This window comes from Spermophilus citellus (assembly GCF_964194105.1).
Source record: "Spermophilus citellus genome assembly, chromosome: 17".
Classification (NCBI taxonomy): domain Eukaryota; kingdom Metazoa; phylum Chordata; class Mammalia; order Rodentia; family Sciuridae; genus Spermophilus; species Spermophilus citellus.
In genome coordinates, this window is record NC_138199.1 from 62,693,407 (window position 1) to 62,708,481 (window position 15,075).

General features: G+C 38.1%; 1 protein-coding gene across 1 annotated transcript in view; it reads left to right on the forward strand.

Annotated features, from left to right (window-relative positions):
• Positions 1-4,035: 4,035 nt before the first annotated feature.
• TANC2 (tetratricopeptide repeat, ankyrin repeat and coiled-coil containing 2) overlaps positions 4,036-15,075 on the forward strand; it is a 477,945-nt gene continuing 466,905 nt past the window's right edge. Inside the window, exons 1-2 of the mRNA XM_081272685.1 lie at positions 4,036-4,592; positions 10,960-11,032. The gene's annotated coding sequence lies outside the window, so the exon portion shown is untranslated. The remainder of the gene's footprint in view (positions 4,593-10,959; positions 11,033-15,075) is intronic.

The window sequence follows — 15,075 nt, forward strand, 5'->3', positions numbered from 1 at the left end:
CTCATGTTGACACTTAATCCTATCATATACTATGTTAATATTTAAATGTTTTAAGCATTTTGTTTCTCAAATAGGTTATGTGGGGCTAGCAGGCAAGATTTTCTTCAAATCAATTATATATGCCCTATGGCAGTTATCACAGCTGTACACATATAGTAGGTACAAATACTTGTCAAACATTTATAAATGTCAGTGGGAAGTATATGATAGTTTGCTTATTCACATTTACATTAATTCTTTTCACTTTACAAAGAAGGAATTTACAAAAAACTTCTTTTAACTAGTAGCTCCTCTATGTGGAAATGTTAGTAACTGTTAGTCTAGCGATTATTAAATATTCATCAAAAGTCTGAGATGGGAGTTGATGGGGAAAATGTAGAAGCTATTGCATCAGAAGTCATCAATTGCAGATCAAAAAGAAATGAGATTATGAAAAACAATCAGTGAGAAAAAATTTTATTTACATCAGCTTTTCAGAATACTTTTATTGTAAGATGGCTGACATTAAAAAATGTATTCTGTATTCTCATTTGCATTTTATACAACACTATCCTGAGGGTAACTGATAGAGGATAAAATTAATGTCTGTGACTTTGACCCATTATTCAGTGTGACCTTATGCTGGTTATAACCTCTTGAGCCCCTCCCCACTTAAAAAATTGAGGCAATGATACTTACCTGATAGAAAGATCATTAGGTGTATGATGAGGACAGTGATAGGGTGTTGCAAGGATTAAATAATGTAGTATATACATACATAAGGCAGTTAGTGAAATATTTGCTTCTTATCAGTGGCAGATTTTATTACTCTTTGAGAAAGTTCAGGTTAAAGGATAGATAAAGGTCTTATAGTTTCTCAAAGAGACTTGGAGGTGCCAGAAGGAAGACATGCAGAGGTGATTGTACAGAGTAGAAAGAGAAAGAATGGGCATTTGGAATACTAGAGATGGCACTGATAAGTGAGAAGATCTAGGTTAAGTTTGGGCTACTCTATAGATATTTATTTGCATACTCCTCTTACATAGCAGGAGTTATATTTCCAAGTTTAAGTTATATATTAAATTTTCATCTTGACTAGAATGGATTTTTAATAGTAAAGCAATTAGCATTCTCAGAATTTCAGGTATTGTGACAGAAAAGGAAAGCAGGGAGAGAGGCTGAGGACAGAGTTCTCTCTATAAAGTAGCTCTCTGTCCCTTCTGGACTCCACCTCTGTGGGGACCTCACCTCTGTCAGGGACATATTGTTTCCTCCACAAAGTTAGAGTATGGTAGCAAAATGTAAGTTCTCACAGAACTATGTGGAAGAGGATAGGCTGAATAGAAACCTGTTGAATGATCAAAACAATAAAAATGAGTTCCTTCCAGTGGGTACTGGCAGTGCCCAGTGTGAAAAGGGGATTTGGAAACGACTAGCAATAGAAAGGTCATTAGGTGTATGATGAGGATAGTGATTCAGAGTTCCTTTAGCAGAGCAAGTGACCCTGTGGGTCATGGTTATCAGAGCTTACTATGGGGAAATCCAATAATGAGCTCTGCTGCTGAAATTGGATGATTACAGTGCTTTCCTAATTTTCAGTAAAATGGGTTTAAACATTTCATTTTGTGAATTATTATTAAGCTTTTGGTACTTCCTACTTTGTGAAAAAGTTGCAAACAAATCTAAAAAGAAAAACACAGACATCATTTCTTAAAAATAACATTATTTTAAAAATATGTGGCAATCTGCATAAACACAATTGGGCCAGATCTAGTGCTGGTAAAATTGTGTCAAGTCCATATGGCAGAATTAAATCTATCAATATTTCATGGTGCTTTACAATGAACACCATAATTTCTGGGTGCTGCCACCTGAAATAGTTTGAAAAGCAACACATTACACCCCTGACTGCCTTTTGTTATTTCTCCAGGGAAAGAATGCTATTAGCCTTAGTGGAACTCACAGGGAAAGGCTTAGATACAAAGTAATCTTAAAAATAAATAAAAAAGACCAGAGGAGAATTAAAGAGGTTAAATTCAAGTGTAAGAAGAATAACATAATAATCGCTATTGTTTCCTGAGCACTTTATTGTGTGCCATGCTCAGTGCTAAATATTTGCCAAAATTTGGTTTAATCTTTATCACCATCCCATGAGGTATCACCACCCACATTAGATAGATGGTGATAAGGTTCAGAGACTTGCTCAAGGTCACATAGCTTAAGTGGTGGGTGACACTGATCAAATCTAAGCTTTCTGGTTCCAGTGGTGATGGCATTGTAATGCTTCTTTGTGTGTAAAACTGTACGTTAAAACAAAATGTGTGTTAAAATTGAGATGAAAGAGCTAGGTTTCCTGGGGCACACCTGTAATTCCAGTGACTTGGGAGGCTGAGGGAGGAGGATTGCAAGTTTGAGACCAGCCTAGACAATTCATCAGGACCCTGTCTCGAAATAAAAAAGGCTGGGATGTAGCTCACTGGTAAAGTGCCCTTAGCTTATCCCTTTGTAACCATTAACTAGGTCATAGTTAACATTTTCAGCAAACCAGAAGGCCCCCTCCTAACCCTCCTCAGTCATTTACCTCCTAAATAGTCACTACCTTGTCTCTGTCACCATAGGTTGATAAGTTTTAGTTGGATTAATCTAACTCTTTGGAGTTACCACCAAAAGATTCCATATGTCAGTCATTCACCTTATCATGCTAGCAGTAGTTAAAGCTATAGTTAAAGCTAACTTTTCAAGCATTCAATGTGGTAGACACTAGCTGTTCGGCATGGATTCATATTCAATTTCTTGTATTGTTCTAAAATTAATACTAATTGAAAATTTAAATTAACTTTTTAATTTTTTAATTTTTTATTAGTTACACATGACAGTACATTGATCTTGACATAGCATACATTTGAATCAACTGGGGTAAAAAAAGAAATTCACAATGAAGTGCTACAGATGGGGTAAATTCAGATGGGTTGTTTTCAAACCAGCCAATCTCCCTCCCTTAGAAGCTCCACGGACACAGCTTTCTTGAGGGATGTAATGTGTGCATCTATTTCCAATCATGGCTACTCATTAGGAAGTGGATGACCATGAAAGGTCATCTCATTTTATGGAAGGGAAGATCAGTCAGGCAGACTATGCAGTAACGATTGCTTTACATTTTCTTAGGGCACATGGAAAAAAAATATTCCAAATATCTTGCAAAGTTGACTGGGTGTTTCTTGATTTGAAGGAAAGGAAGAATAAACATAAGGAGGTCTCCGTGGGGTAGGGTTGAGTTGACAACTACAACTTAAATATTCTTCAGTGGGCTTTAATGTGTCTTTCCTTTCCTTGCTGGTTAGCTCTTAAAACCACATTACTTCTTATCTACCCTGGCAGTGACAAAAGCAGTGTTAACAACTTTACTTCAGGCTTGTTAAGCTATGGTTGCTGAATTTTCGGCAAATAATCTAGATAACAGTTTTCGTCTTCTCTCTCCATCCCCCCAACCCCGACATTGCTTCCCTCCATTTGGTCCTCATTCTGTTTCCCATCACAGACAACTGTGGCATTTTGAAGCTGAGAATCAGGGGAAAAATAACTGACACTTGTTGGTTTCGATGATTCTAGGAGTGACATGTGCCTAAAAGTGATGAAGTGGGGGAAGCCTTGAGGAACATTCTGGCCAGGAAAGAACAGGTCAGGCCCTGAAGTTGGCGCACGTGACAGCGACGGCCACCTCGAGAGTGACATCATCCCTGGGGGCGGAGCTTAACCCTGCAGGGCCTTGTCAGCTATCGAGTTTCCTCTCCTCTTCCCCACCGAAAGCCATCGACCCCACCAGTCAAAGCCCCCTGAGGAAGCGAGAAATGCCTAGACATCCTGGAGCGCCAAAGGCCCAGCTCTCCGCCCAGAAGGGGGTTTACTCTCCACTCCCTCTTCCAGCCGTTCCCCACCCTCAAACTGTGGAGGGGCAGGGGGCGGGGGCGCGCGCGCTCCACCACGCACGCGCCCCCACGCACGCGCTCTCCCTCCGCGCTCGCGCTCCTCCCCACCCGGCCCGGAGGGGGCGGGGCTGCGGGCGGCCTCCGAGGGTGCGACGCCCCCGGCGCGGCGGCGGCGCTAGAGAGCGGTCGACCAGGCGCGGGTTGCTAGGCGCGCTGCTTCGGCGGGGCCCGCTGGCACAGCCGCCTCGCGCGAGCCGCTTGCCCGGCGAGGCAAGCTGAAAGCGCACGGAGCGCAGGGCCCGGGGCCGCCGGCGCTGCCCTGCCGCTGCCGCCGCCCTCCGCGCCTCCTCCGGGCGGCCCCGCCCCCGTTCCCATCCCCCTCGCGCTCACCTCCTGGCTGTGCCGCGCGCGAGGCGGAGCGAGGCGCCCGCCGCCGCCGCGGAGCTGAGGGGCTAGAGCCTGCCCCCGCGCCGTGGCTGACAGGAGGACCGCCGCGGGCTGCGCTCGCCGGCCGCGAGGCCGCGCCGCGCCGTGCCGTTCCCGGGCGCAGACCTACGGCGGGGCGTCGGAGGGCAGCGAGGTGCTCCCGGGAATCGCGGGCGGCGCGGACGCGCTGCGTGGTTCTCACCAGAGACCTCGGGGTCTGGGGCTTGACCCAGAGGTGCAGCGAGCCCCTCAGAACGGCAGGTAAGGGACCGGGGAGCCGGGAGAGGAAAGGTCGCTACGGTGACAGGGGCGTTCGCCTCCGACGCCCCAGCTCCAGGGAGAGGGGCGGGGGCAAGAGGGGAGGCAGAGAAATGGGCAGCGAAGTGCCTTGAGTATCCAAGGTGGGGAAGGATCTTGCCAATGTGGCACTGAGGGGGCCTCCAGATGGGTCCGGGGTGGGCCACTTCGCTGTCACCGAAGGTGTCTTGGAATTTGGTACCTGACAGTCTTTGGATGACGGGGACCAAGATAAGATAGATGCGAGGCAGATTGCTAAACGTGGCAGGGAATGTCGTGCGGAACGAGTTGCAAAATGTGCCCCCAGAATGCAGCATAAAAGTAGTTGTGAAATGTGTCAGGTAAGGCACAGGATGGGCTGGCCTATGTGGCGTTGAAATTCATGATCGAAGTGATATTAATAATTCCTCTGGGAAAGGAGGTGTAGTACAATAAAAGATTAATAGGGTTCATTGCTAGATATTTTACACAGGAAATCCAGAAGAGCTATGAGAGTTTTTTGTTTGTTTGTTTGTTGTTTTTGTTTTTAAAATAGGGGCAAGTGCCCACGTGAAAGCAAAAAGCAAATTGTATCTGATTGTGAGATGAGATAGGAAAGAAAAAATAGGGCTAAAATAATGTCAGGGCGCAAGCACTGATACAATTGTATCCTGTCTTCTGTTCCAGGTGTGGGATGTTTAAAATGGTTTTCACAAAACATAAACAATGATAATTAACATTAAGAAGATTTGGTGTCTTTTACTCTCTTCTGTGCTCCTTTCCAGGAAAAGAAAAAAAGGGGGGGGGACCCAAGAAACAAAAAGCCCCACAAAACAAACCAAAGATCTTGACCATAATTGTGAGTTCAAGATGATTAGGCAAAGGGAATATTTTTCATCTGGGCCCTTGCCTTGATTTTTACACAGGTGAAAATAACTGGAACGAGGAAAACAAAACAATATGGTTGAACAAAAGGGATAAATTTTCAGGCATTTTGAGGGGTTGGAGCCAAAAGCTATTGCAATGGTTAATTACAAAGAATGGCAGTAGTGAAATATTGTTCTGTATTCTGGATGCTGGGATGGTGAAATAAGAGAATTGAATACTGTAAATTGGCATAAAAAAGCAACAACATGGACACTGTCAGTGGAGTGCTTCTTGCAGTATTTTCCAGGTAGATCATCTTAGGAATGCAAGCACACACACACACACACACACACACATACAACAACAACAAAAAAACATTAAATATTCCTTTTCTCTTCCTTCCTGTCCCCCCACCCATCAACATATACATATATATGAACATATACATATATATGAAATTACTCACATGCTGCAAAACATTGTGACTTCCATTTAAGAACATCTGGGTTTCGAGAGGATTGTTAGAACATAGCTGGAATTTCAGAAGTAACAAAAGACAGCTAGATGAGCTATTTAATGTAACATGTGTACATACAATGTATACAATGAAACAAAAGCAGAAATATCAGGATGTGTTCATTAGGATTAATTATTGATGAGATGTTGGTATATTATAATTCTTATAGAGAAATTGAATTTCTTGCTGAATGTTGTTCTTATTATAGTAATTTGTCAGATAATCTGAAAATTCATACTGATTGGCTTTCTTCTGCTTCCAAATTCAGCCATTGAAGATCATTTGCTTTAAAGACAAAATTGGATTTTCCCTGCTGATTAATTTTGGGTTTTAGTCTTTCCTGTAGATACGTCCCTTACCTTGAGGCTCTGTTGAGGCTAAAGAAGAGAGGGCCAGAGAAGAATAAAGAGCAGTTCTGTTGGGTCTTCCTGTTTTGTTCTGACTGTAAGCCATATGTACTGCCACCCCCTACTGTCTGTAGGAAGAGGTATTGCAGAGTCCCATTCTTTTCTTGTTATCACTGCCCCCTTGTGTAAGGGAAGAAATGGATAGTTGCACTTTTGGGAACCAGTCCTCTCAGATTGTTTTTTAAAAAAATTGGTTATGTAGATTATTAATTACCTATTCTCTTATGAATTGCAAGGATTTAAACATATTGTTAATCAGTCCTCAGATTTAATGACTATTTTTATTTTTATTTTTTTTTTATTGTTGGTCGTTCAAAACATTACATAGTTCTTAATATATCATATTTCACAGTTTGATTCAAGTGGGTTATGAACTCCCATTTTTACCCCGTATACAGATTGCTGTGTCACATCAGTTACACTTCCATTGATTTACATATTGCCATTCTAGTGACTGATGTATTCTGCTGTCTATCCTATTCTCTATTATCCCCCTTCCCCTCCCCTCCCCTCTCCCCTCCACTCCCCTCCCCTTCCCTTTTCTCTCTCTACCCCCTCTACTGTAAATCATTTCTTCCACTTGGATTATTTTTCTCTTACCCCTCCTTTCCTCTTATATGTAATTTTGTATAACCCTGAGGATCACCTTCCATTTCCATGCGATTTCCCTTCTCTCTCCCTGTCCCTCCCACCTCTCATCCCTGTTTAATGTTGATCTTCTTCTCAAGCTCTTCGTCCCCACCCTGTCCTTGGTTACTCCCCTTATATCAAAGCAGTCATTTGGCATTTGTTTTTTAAGGATTTGCTAGCTTCACTTAGCATAATCTGCTCTAATGCCATCCATTTCCCTCCAAATTCTATGATTTTGTCATTTTTTAAAGCAGAGTAATACTCCATTGTGTATAAATGCCACATTTTTTTTATCCATTCATCTATTGAAGGGCATCTAGGTTGGTTCCACAATCTTGCTATCGTGAATTGTGCTGCTATGAACATCGATGTAGCAGTGTCCCTGTAGCATGCTCTTATTAGGTCTTTAGGGAATAGACCAAGAAGGGGAATAGCTGGGTCAAATGGTGGTTCCATTCCCAGCTTTCCAAGAAATCTCCATACTGCTTTCCAAATTGGCTGCACCAATTTGCAGTCCCACCAACAATGAACAAGTGTACCCTTTTCCCCGAATCCTCTCCAGCACTTGTTGTTGTTGGACTTCATAATGGCTGCCAATCTTACTGGAGTGAGATGGTATCTTAGGGTGGTTTTGATTTGCATTTCTCTGACTGCTAGCGATGGTGAGCATTTTTTCATGTACTTATTGATTGATTGTATGTCCTCCTCTGAGAAGTGTCTGTTCAGGTCCTTGGCCCATTTGTTGATTGGGTTATTTGTTATCTTATTGTCTAATTTTTTGAGTTCTTTGTATACTCTGGATATTAGGGCTCTATCTGAAGTGTGTGGAGTAAAGATTTGTTCCCAGGATGTAGGCTCCCTGTTTATCTCTCTTATTGTTTCTTTTGCTGAGAAAAAACTTTTTAGTTTGAGTAAGTCCCATTTGTTGATTCTAGTTGTTAACTCTTGCGCTATGGGTGTCCTACTGAGGAATTTGGAGCCCGACCCCGCAGTATGTAGATCATAGCCAACTTTTTCTTCTATCAGACGCCGTGTCTCTGATTTAATATCGAGCTCCTTGATCCATTTTGAGTTAACTTTTGTGCATGGCGAGAGAAAGGGATTCAGTTTCATTTTGATGCAAATGGATTTCCAGTTTTCCCAACACCATTTGTTGAAGATGCTATCCTTCCTCCATTGTATGCTTTTAGCCCCTTTATCAAATATAAGATAGTTGTAGTTTTGTGGATTCGTTACTGTGTAATGACTATTTTTAATAGTATCTGATTTTAGTCAGTAATTCAAATTGCTAGAATGTTTTCAGTGTTCAGGAAGGCAGGGTATTGCTACCAGTAGTAACAGTTCACACTTTTTATCACCTACTCTGTGCTTGCCCTGTTGTACATTGTTTTAATCAGTTCCATAATTTTATGAGGTACCCACTGTTATTTTTTTCTTGTAGATGAGAAATTGAAACATAGGTTAAATAACTTGTCCAAGATTATATAGCCAAGAAGTGGAAGAGCTGGGTTTCGTTTCTTTTTTTTTCCTTTTAGTTGTAGATGTATTTATTTATTTTTATGTGTACTGAGGATTGAACCTAGTGCTTCATACATGCTAGGCAAGCACTCTTCCACTGAGCTATATCCACAGCACCTAGCTGGGTTTCAATTTAGGAATTCTGGCTCCAGTCTCTCTGTTCTTCACCATTACTCTATATTGTCTTTTCACTCAAATTAGTACTGACAAGGAATAATTAAAATGCATGTGCACTCCATAGAATAAAAAGTAAAGATATGGATAAACCTAGTAAAATTCACATAAATGTTAAGCCTATATACAAAATATTATTATTTATAGTATGAACATTCTCTTTAGGAATTTGTTTTTAAATTTATTTGTGGGATTATGAATGGAGGAGTGTCAGTACTTTTTATGTAGTTGAGGAAATATTTTGTGATGGTGTTTGGTTTTGGAAGGAACTTTAGCATAAAAAGTTACTTTGAAGCAGTGTGACAGAAAACACATGATTTCTTTAAAAGCACCAGTAAACCTTTACAGTTAATTTTCTTCAGGAAAATTGAGAAATTTTTATTTCTCTGGCCTCCTCACATTTTTATTATCTTTATTTTAAAAAGTAGTTAGCAAAAATTGATTGGATGGTTGTATATATTTAACTCTTTCACAAATGAATGTTTGCTCAGATTTTTAACACTTAAACATTGTTTTGTAGATATCGACTGTATAAGAAATAATATTTGTAGAATAAAATGGACATTATTATTGCTGTGGGTATATACGTGACTGCATGACCAATGTAATTCTGCAACCTGTACACTCAGAAAAATGAGACATTATATCCCATCTGATTCAAATGTATGATATGTCAAGATCATTGTACTGTCATGTGTAACTAATTGAAACAAATAAAAAAGAAATAATATTTGTAAGGATGAGTAAGCTATAAAGAATACAGCCAACACTCATCCTTTACCCATTTTAAGAAATCGAACATTACCTCTCACAATTATGATAATTATTTTCTTCTTTTAGCTGAACTGTTGCTGCCAGTCTATTCTATAGAAACCTTTTTATACTGTGAATCATTTGTCTCCTGTAGCCAAACACTTTTATTTTTTCTACATGTTGATATTATGAGAATTCAATATAATCTATTGATTATGGCTAAAATTTATTCAGGATATATGTTTATATACTTAAGTATACTTAATAAGTTGAATGTAGACTTAGACCATACTATGTATTTGTAATGATTGGTAGTTCATTTTAGAATACTTTACTTGTAAACCTAATTTGATTTTCCAGGTTTATCATACAAATTTACCGCCACTGTTAAACATATTCTTCCCTCTCCTATCATTGATTCTTGACTCTTCCATGCTAGTTCTCCTTTTCCCTGTCTTCTCCATAAGTGCCTTTGCTCTTTTAGTATTTTCTAAATGAGTCTGTATGGATTATTTTAAGGAAAGACATGTAGACTCTAGAAAGGAATGTACTAATCTGATAGTTCCAAGTGAGGCATATTAGGGCAGTTGATGCCTATTGGATATATGATAGAATAAGTGTACATTAAAGAAATGCATAAAATTCTCTCCTTGTCATATTCATCTTGCAATAAACTTAAAATTAAATCAGTTACTGATTGGGCATACTTGTTGAATTACATTGGATTACATTTACCCAGAATCACACATGTTAGCTGGAATATTTTTGTTGACAGTATCCAGATTTTATTTCAAGGAGCTATAACAAGCTTTTATGCACGGCTGTTTACTTTTCTAGTGCTAGTCTGATCAAGGTAACATCTATTGGAAGCTAGTTTAATTATTTGGACACTTCTGTTTTCTCTGAATGAATTGATAATTAGCATTGTCATATTTGTTTTGTGTGCCTGTAATCATCAAATACTGTTATTATTTGAAGGGAAGATATTACATAAATGTGCTGAATAAAAGAGCTTAGACTTCATTGTAATAATATGAGAACTATTACTTGATTTACTTGAATAGCATCTTTTGTGGTAACTTATCAGATGAAAATTGTTTAAGATTTAAAAAAAAAAGATGAGTGAGGAGATGTATATATAGTGATGAGTAGTAAGTGTCCCTGAGGAATCTCTTTAAAAAGTCATGGAAATCAATGTTAAAAGATTAAGAACATAGAGCTGTATTTCTTGACTCAGTGATCCTTTCTCTTTCTTTAGAAGTTATTTTACTTTAAATATTTAAGATTCAAGGTTATGTTAAATGAAGAATAAGAAATTTGTGTCTTGAGTTTTAGAAGGCTAAAGCAGATTGAGGATGCAGTAAGTGAAAAATTTCTGGTAGGCACCTTTCTTATTATGAGAAGCTCAAAGTAATTATATTATTTGGAAGCAAATTTATTTTATTAGGTCATTTTATTTTATTTTATTGTATTGTATTTTTTGCAGTGCTGGGGATTTAATCCAAGGCCTCATGCATGCTAGGCAAGTGCTCTGCCACTGAACTACATTCCCAGTTCAGGTCAGTTTATTTTTAAAAAATCTTCATAAATCTGTAAAAGCTGTTTGCAGATGTTACAGGTGTCAGATAAATTGCTTTCTTAGGGGCCACATGTTACACAGGTATCTTGTAATGTTCAGCTTCTGTTTGCCCTCGAAATAGTTGAAAGTAAACATGACTAAGTTTAAGTGGCAAAATAATTAAGTTGGTGTTAGTCATAATCATGGCTTTTCTTTATTCTTTTCTCCACCTCTCAAATGGCTTTCTTTTTTTTTTTTATCAAAACTTCAGACAGTCTGTTGTCAGTTATCTAAAGTAAGCAGTTGTGTTACAGTCAGTAACTTTTTGATGGATTTTTAAAAAATCCATTTGCTTCATAGACACTTTTACTCTTTATGCCAAATTTATGTCCCTTTCTTTCATACATACCTCCACATTGCTGCCAGAGTGAGCTGTTTAAATGGTCAGCTGATAATGTTACTCTTCAGAATCTTTCAGTGGTTTCTCATTACTGAATAGATAAAATGGAAACTCCTTAGCAAACTATGTAAGGTCCTTCATAGTCATTTCCCTGCTTCCTCTTTAGACTCATTACGTGTCATTTTATCTTCAGAACTGTTCCTCAGTAATTCTGCATTACCTGTGCTTCCTTCAAAATATAATGTTCTCTTAAATTTTCATAATTTTTTATATGAAGTCCACTTTTCGTGAACCATTCCTATCTTCTCCTTTGTTCTCTGGGCATTTTTTTCTCAACCATTATGGGTTGGACCAAATAGTTAACTTTTTAGTGAAGAAGGTTTGCTTACTCCCTGAGTTGGGCTTGGACATGTTATCTTCTATTCTTCCTTTGCATCTGGTAATTTTCAACACCAGGATAGTTAGTATATAGTAGTACTCATTATTTATTTATTGAGTAAAGATTATTGACAGTTATATCAGTTATGCCATTGAAACCTCATCTCTCATTGAATTGGAGAAATTCTAGCTATTAGGAGATGGATTTAGAGAAATATGCATATATGCATTTATCTTTGTATAGGTGTGTGTATATACCATCTAAAATATTATTCAGAGTAACTCCTAGACTGTAATTAACAATGACCCTAAAAATAAATCAGGTTTTGTTGTTTTTTATGTTTTCTGGGATGGTAAGAGGAAGATTAAAAGGTTCTCTGGGTGAACTTTAGCCTAATTATTTTCTTTGTATATTGCAGGGGTTGGCAAACCATGGGCCACATTCAGTCCATTATCTGTTTTGGTATGGCCTGCAAGTTAAGACTGGTTTTTACATTTTTCAATGAAAAACAAAATCAAAAGAATACTGGAGCTGGGGGTGTGGTTCAGTGGTGGAGGGCCTGCTTGGTATATGCGAGGCACTGGGTTTGATCCTCAGCACCACACAAAAATAAATAAATAAATAAAATAAAGGTATTCTGTCCATCTACAACTAAATTTTTTTTTTAAAAAGAATACTTTGTGTCATGTGAAAATTACAGGAAATTCAGGTTTCTGTGTGAAACATACACAGTTTTATTGGAACCTAGCCATGCTCATTTGTTTATATATTGACTGTGGCTGTTTGGGGGTACAACAGCAGACTTGAGTAGTTGCCATAGAGACCATATGGCCTGCAAAGCCTAAATATTTACTATTTGGCTCTTTACAGAAAAAGTTTGCTGGTTCTTCGTCTATTACACAGTCTGTGCTTATTAAGTACTTATTGAATATTATGAGCTGTAGCTACACCTTGTCCTTTGAAGGCTTTTACAGGGAATAATTGCATTTATTTATTGAGATAAAATTGGTCACCTTGCCTTAGTATAGATTTATCTGACAGACCCTTACTGAGCCCCGTGATGATACAATGCTCTTATTATGTCTACCTCTGAAGAATTCAGTTTCTGACAAAGTATGTTATTAGATTCTATTCCTTTTTCAAAGAAGTATCCCACGTAAGAGGTTTGGAGCACAGCATGTAAGAACATTTTTCTTTAGTCAAATTTCAGTCTATCACTTATTTTGCACAAAAAGATTGTTGTTATACTTTTATATACCTGGATTTTGTGTATTAGCTTATTACACAGATAGTATGTGTAAAGTATGAGTTGTTGGAGTACTTATGTTGGAAAAATTGGGGGATTTTTATGGAGTATATTAACATATTCACTCACTTGATATTTATTGACCACCTATTAGGTACAAATTTTGTTGTATTTGACTTGAGAGTGAAAATTTTCTTCCATAAATAAAAGCTGAAATTGTAATTCAGAATTTTATGTTCTAAGTATTTCTTCTACTTTGGGGGAAATATAGTTTTAAAAATTATGTAGTATAGTATTATTATTTTCCACTTTTATAAAGTTTTACTAGCCAATGTTGATAAGTTTTACTGTTTTCTTTATTTGGCAAAGATGTTTTGAGAAGGAATGTAATGACTTATATGTTCATTTATAAACATCATCAAGTATTACAGGCATAAAATTCATAAGGAAAAACACATATAAACAGTAATAATGGAAAATTAGTTATTTCACATGCATCCTGAGATCAGGTAGCCATGCTTATTACTTCCTTTTCTTAAATACCATCTAGCATTGTCTTATAATGACATATTTGATCACAAAGATTGACAACAAGAAGAAATACGGCACCAGTTTTTTATTGCCATGGAATCCCCTTTTCCCCACCTATAGGTCAGTTTTTTAAGTAGATCACATTTATGAAACTCTGAGATGAGAGTGGGTGTGTAGATATTGTGATTTAGTCATTTTAGGTTTGGAGAATCTGCTTCAGATCTCAGTAAATATCCTCTACCTAAATGAAGGCAGTCTCTTCTTAGCCCTTTGTTCTTAATCTTGTACTGGGAAGGGGGAGTGTCTCACAATTTCTAGCTCTGGTTGCTGAAATTTGATAAGGCAAAGCTAATCAGCTATGGATGCTTGAGAGAGATTTGTTGTATTATAGAATTCTATTTCTGTTCAAATTCCATAGAATCCTGTTAGGGTCCCTAAGATTATGAATTAGGGTGAAAGAAGGTAATTAGCTTTTGTGGACCCATGGAATCAAGACTTACTAAAGCACATAAACAAATAACCAAACAACCACATATATACCAATCCTGCTTCAGCATCAGTATCTAAGCTTTCTTTTTAGAGTTTTAAGAAGACAGACTTCCTTTGGAACTTGTTATTCAGACATTCTTATATTATAGAATGCCAATACTGTGTTCAGTATTTGAGTTTCTATAAAGTGGAGACCAATGAATGAAAAAATATATGTATATCGCACTTTCTTTATCCATTCATCTACTGAAGGACACCTATAGGTTGGTTCCATAGTTTAGCTATTGTGAATTGAGCTGCTATAAACATTGACATGGCTGCATTACTGTAGTATGCTGATTTTAAGTCCTTTGGGTATAGACCAAGGAGTGGGATAGCTGGGATGGTGGATTCATTCCCAGTTTTCTGAGGTATCTACATGCTGCTTTCCATAATAGTTGCACCAGTTTGCAGTCCCACCAGCAATGTATGAGTGTACTTTTTCCCCACATTCTTTTCAACATTTCTTGTTGCCTGTATTCTTGATGATTGCCATTCTGACAGGAGCAAGATGAAATCTCAGTGTAGTTTTGATTTGCATTTCTCTAGAGAAATTGCTAGAGATGTTGAACACTTTTTCATATATTTGTTGATTGATTGTCTTCTTATGTAAAGTGTATGCTCAGTTCCTTAGCCCATTTATTGATTGGGTTATTTATTTTTTTGGTGTTTTGAATTCTTTATATATCTGGAGATTAATGCTTTATCGGAGGTGCACGTGGTAAAGATTTTCTTCCAGTCTAGGCTCTCTCCTCATGTTATTGTTTCCTTTGCTGAGAAGAAGCTTTTAAATTTGAATCTATCCCATATTGGTCATGCAGTCACATATATACATAAAATAATAATATCCGTTTCATTCTACTGTCTCTCCTATCCCCACATCCCCTCCCCTCCCCTCCCTTCATTTCCCTCTACCTAATCTAAGGTAACAACATTCTTCTCTAGTGCCCCTGCTGTATT